Genomic DNA, 6,000 nt, shown 5'->3' with positions numbered 1-6,000 from the left:
CCAGTCCATCCTAAAAGAGATCAGTCCTAAATATTCATTAGAAGGACTGATGTTGAAGCTGAAGCTCCAATACTTTGGCCACCTGATGCGAAGAACTGACTCATTGGAAAAAAGCCCTGAGGCTGCGCAAGATTGAAGGCAGAAGGGAACAACAGAGGATGAGATGGTTGGATGGTATCACTGACTTGATGGACATGATTTTGAGCAAGCTCCAGGAGTTGGTCAGAGAAGGCAATGGCAACCCACTCCAGTACTCTTGCCTGGAAAATCCCATGGACAGAGGAGCCTGGTGGGCTGCCGTCTATGGGGTCGCAGAGTCGGACATGACTGAAGCGACTTAGCAGCAGCAGCAGCAGTGGGAATTAGTGATGAACAGGGAAGCCTGGCATGCTGCTTCCATGGGCTTGCCCAGAATTGGACACAACTGAGCGACTGAACTGAACTATCACATCATCACTCCCTAGGGCTACCCTCCCCTGCCACGCACACCTGCATTTGTCTAATTCTAGCTCTATAATTGGAAATCCTCCAGCCTTCTCTTTATCTGATCCTCTGGCCATTTGACAGTGGTTTGCAGAACAGAAGACTACTATCAAGCTGGGAAACCTGATGGTGCATTTAATTGTCTTGTTATCAGGGTAGATTATCCCACAATGAGACCATTTCTAGACACAGACTCAAGTATAGTTTGTATTGTACAGATGAAATACTGTCCTGAATTATGAGATTCATTTTTTTCCCAACAAATATGACTTGAGGCTCTGTGTCTGGCATTGAACCTGTTTTAACTTGCTAAGTAGTGTCCAACTCTTTGTGACCCTATGGACCGTAGCTTACCAGGCTCGTCTGTCCATGGAATTCTCTAGGCAAAAATACTGGTGTGAGTTGTCATTTCCTTCTCCAGGGGATTTTCCTGATCCAGGGATCAAACCCAGGTCTCCTGCTTTGTAGGCAGATTCTTTACGGTCTGAGCCACTGGAGAAGCCCATGTCTTGCATAAAGATCCCTAAGCTCACATTTCTCCCCTCCCTGGGGACCACATAAGCTCACAGAGCCAGGCATTACTACGAAGATGCTTCAATGTCATGAGCACAAGAACCTGAGTGATTCATGCTGGCCGTATTCTGGCACTATTTATATTAATATAATTCAATGATATAATTCACTAATGAAAGCCACAAATGCAAGCCACATGTGCAGTTTAAATTTCCAGGTAGGGACTTTCCTGTTGGTCCAGTGGTTAAGACTCTACACACTTCCACTGCAGGCTTCTGCAGGCTTCCTGGTCAGGGGACGTAAGATCCCACATGCCATGCAGCCTATTTAAATAAAATATTTTAGTAGCTCCATTAAAAATTTTTTTAATTGGAATATAGTTGCTTCACAATGTCGTGTTAATCTCAGGTGCACGGCAAAGTGAATCAGCTGTACAAATACTCACATACATCCTTTTTCAGATTCTTTTCCCATACAGGTTATTACAGAATATTGAGTAGGGTTCCCTGTGCCATACACTAGGTCCTTACTAGTCATCTATTTTATTTTTTGGCCGCACCTCACAGCTTGTGGGATCTCAGTTATTGAACCTCAGCCACAGCAGTGAAAACACTAAAAAACTAACCACTAGACCACCAGAGAACTAAGTCCCTATCTATTTTATAAATAATAGTGAGTATATGTTAGTCCCAATCTTCTGATTTACCACTCCCCCCCCATACCTCCCCCTTGGTAACCATAAATTTGATTTTGAAATCTGTGGGTCTGTTTCTGTTTTGTAAATAACTTCATTTATATAATTTTTAATATTAAGATTCCACATATATGTGCTACCATACATTTGTCTTTCTCTGTCTTACTTCAGTCAGTGTGATAATCTCTAGTTCTATCCATGTTGCTGCAATTGGCATGGTTTCGTTCTTTTTTATGGCTGAGTAATATCCCATTGTATATATGTACCGTATCTTCTTTCTCCATTCATCTGTTGATGGCACTCAGGTTGCTTCCATGTCTTGGCTATTGTGACCAGTGCTGCTATGAATATTAGGGTGCATGGATCTTTATTTTAAAAAGATGTGTGCTCTTGCAAAATGATGAACCACACATATTAACTCACTCAAATGCGTGATATTAGCATTTCTCCTTCTGGTCCCTACTTTCTCACCCAGCACTGATGCTGCGGCTCATTGCTACATTGTCTTTCATGATGTGGAATCCCGGCTTTTGAGGTGTTCTCTCTCCCAGCTAGGCCAGCCAGCAGGCGTCCAGGTAATGTCACAATGACTAGCCTCAAACTGTCTTCTGGAGACCACTGTGAGATTTTCTTTGCAATATAAATATTCTCAGGAGCAATACACTCCACTGATAAGTGCATTTAATGTCACCTGTGGTCTCACATGGCATGGTATGCCTGTTGTCTCTGGGGAACTGCGGGTCTTAACTGTGGGAACATTTGTTCCTGAATGTTGGCTAATGCTAAGGAAATAATTTTTAGCGCCCATGAAAGCATCTCAGTTCAGGGTCAGGTGGAGAGGCATACATCAGTTGCTATACCCTGCTAGCATTGCCTGAATTAGCAAATAAAAATAAAGGACACCCCATTGCATTTGAATTTCAGATAAGCAACAGCTCTTTTTTTTTTCTCCCTTTGTTGTGTGTCCTAAATACTGCAGGGCACACACACTAGAAAAGTATTTGTTGTCTATCTGACAAATAGACAGGTATCTTGTATTTTATCTGGCAACCCTACCTCCAGTTAAACAATTGAATTCAAGATGGTATGACCACTCTTCAGACTGGGGAACAGGATCATGGAATCAGCATAACATGTCAGGATTGGAAAAACTGCACACAGGCTTGGTTGGAAGTAACGAAATATACTTAAGAAGTCTGTACACCAAAAGTACAATAAACATTTATTAAGATGTAATCTTCACAATATTTTAATTCTGTTCTGAAATTGGTCTACAAATATCTCTAAGTAACACCAAAGCCAGTGATTTAATAAATAAGAGAAATGTACGGATTGCTTTGCCAAAAAAATAAGCCTTATACATTTATGCTTATTTATGATATTTGTAGAATCAGTTTCCCAAGCTCATGAAACTAAAGTGAGCACACGCCACATAGGCACACGCACACACCACTATATTAAAATCAGATGGATTCAGAATATCAAATTAAATGCCATGTAAAATGTATAACCATATACACGAAATGTGAAGTTGACTCATGAATACACTGTGGATCATGGGTACCATACCTTACAAATACGATTTCCAGTTGAGAAGAGGGAAATAAGTGCTAAGCTGGATTTTAAGTGAGCACTAATCACCAACACCATCACAAAGAAATCAATTACAGTATTCAAAGAGTTAACACACATGCGGATATTAAATTGACACTACAATAAAATCTTTAAATCTGCAAAAAGACATTAGAACATATGGTTGATAACACCACTAGCTGCCACAGATTTTCAGTAGATGGTGCAAAGGGCAATCAGGTTTTCATACCACCACCAGGGAAACACTGGTCCTGGTGTATCTCCTACTTATCAAGGAATCAGTGAAGAGCAGAGTGCAGATTTCAATAGGCTGGACAAGCTTTGTTTATTCCAGATCCTATTTATCACATTGATGGTTGTCCAAGTCTAATTTGAAGGCTACTGTGTTAGATCCTGCAAAAGTATATGCTTCTATTATTCACAATAAGGAGCAAAGGTTGAAGTACTCAAATGGCCATAAATAAAAAATGTTGCAGAATAGTGATTTATTATCCAAAAAAAGCTGGGGGAGGCGGGTGACACCTTTAGGTCTTGGAAATTCCTTCTATTTTTTTGGCCATGTTATTTCCCCCATCAGGGATTGAACCCATGTCCCCTGCATTGGAAGCATGGAGTCTCAACCACTGGACTGCCAGGGAAGTCCCCAGAAATGCCTGTTAAAGTGAGCTAGATGATGGCTGTGTGTGTGCTCAGTTGCGTCCCCTTTGTGACCCCATGGACTGTAGCCTACCAGGCTTCTCTGTCCACGGGATTTTCCAGGCAAGAATACTGGAGTGGGTTGCCATTTCCTACTCCAGGGGATCTTGCTGAACCAGGGATCGAACCTGCAACTCGTGCATCTCCTGCACCGGCAAGAGGATTCTTTACCACTAAGCCACTAGGGAAGCCCCCATACTACACTTGATCTTAGCCAAAAGGCCGAGAAGTGATGGCAAGAGCTGGCTTTTTGTTTCAGTCAGTCAATTAAAAACCCATCAGGAGAAGTGATCGGGTATCAGCCTATAAGGCAGATAGCCTTGCTCAAAAGCATCTTAAGAAGTAGCAGAGGGAATTCTTTGGCAGTCCAATGGTTAGGATGCCATGCTTTCACTGCAGAGGACCCAAGTTCCATCCCTGAGTGGGAAACTAAGGTCCCATGAGCTATGCAGTGCAGCCGGAAAGAAAAAAAAAAGGAAAAACAAAATGTAGCAGGAAGCAAGAGGATAAAATAAAGCAGGATTCCCGATAGTGAGAAGGTGTCTTGTCCATGCTTTAGATTCTGCACTGGACGTCTGACGTCGTATTCCTAACCTCTCTAGAAGGCTACTGAAACGCCACCAAAGTGGTTTACATCTTCCCCACAAGCCATCCCTGGTGGGTGGGTGTACAAAAGTCCTTTCACAACCCTCCCACGCCACCCTGCATGTTCACCCTTAGTGCCAACAGGCAATGTCTCCAACTAGCTACCCCCCGCCAGTCAGCAGGGCACAGATCCTGCTCTCCTGTCTGCTTCTTGAGCCCATGTGTGACAGGCTCCCTGTGGTCTTGAGAGGCATGGTGTGCCTGTTGTCTCTGGGCAACTATGGGTATTTAATATCTCTTTCAAAGGCACTAACCTCTCTCCATGATGTCACTCGGTCCCCTTCATAAATTAAAGACCCTGGCACAATTCACAAGGCCAGCTTTCAGGAAATTCTGTTGTTGCATTTTGCTACAAGAAATGATATGGGGTTGGGGAAAAAAAAAAAAAAGGAAGCAAACCAAAAAAATCCCCAGAAGGCAAGTAATGCTGATTGGTATTGGAAAATACAAAAATGGAAAATATGAAAGGCTGATGTGCCACAAAAGCATCTTTGCCAGGATGTCAAGGAAGAGATTGCTCCAAACATTGATCCCAAAATATCCACGGAAATCCAGCAAGGTGGAGATAACAGATTCTTTTTCTTTTCTGGGCTCTTTTCTGCTCTTGGTATTTACTGTGATATTGAAGCATTGGGAAATTAACACTGATGAACTTGAAGATATCTAAAAAACTGAGTTTTAACTATAAGAGAGATTCACAGTAGTTTTCGTCGGGATGTTTTCATATCACATTGAATGATGTTACACTAATATATTCTACAGCCCTGAAGATATAAAAAAAAAATTCTCTTCAAGGTATGAGATATGATACAAAAATACATTTCTCATGTACAAAAAGAGAGAAAAAAGGAGATGAGGGGTCCTGGGGGAGGTCAATTATCCTACAAGCTTCCATGGAAAGAAGAAAAAAAAAAAAACCAAACTATCTGAGGATAAGAGGACGTCCAAGCAAAAGTTGAATTTATGCATTAAAAGACAGGAGTTACGCATATCTAACCTCCGTGACTTCCATCAGAATTTCAAGGACTATTCTACCCTGAAGTGATACTCTTAAGCAACTAATTAACTTTTGTTAAAAATAAAGACATCTTTCATTTGGGTGTATCAGATTGTTCAATTGGCTTCATAGCCTACACTTAGCCAATCCAGAAAACAAGGTGCATATTATTTTTAATATTTATTTATTCACATATTTGGTTGCATTGTGTCTTAATTGCGGCACATGGGCTTAGTCGCCTCACAGCATGTGGAATCTTCCTGGACCAGCAATTGAACCCATGTCCTTGCATTGCCAGGCAGATTCTTAACCCCTGGGCCACAGGGAAATCCCAAGGTGTATATATTCTTAACAATAATTTCCAGTTGATGATGAGGCC

The sequence above is a fragment of the Bubalus bubalis genome, chromosome 17 (genome assembly GCF_019923935.1).
Source record: "Bubalus bubalis isolate 160015118507 breed Murrah chromosome 17, NDDB_SH_1, whole genome shotgun sequence".
Classification (NCBI taxonomy): Eukaryota; Metazoa; Chordata; class Mammalia; order Artiodactyla; family Bovidae; genus Bubalus; species Bubalus bubalis.
This window is presented reverse-complemented; position numbering follows the sequence as displayed.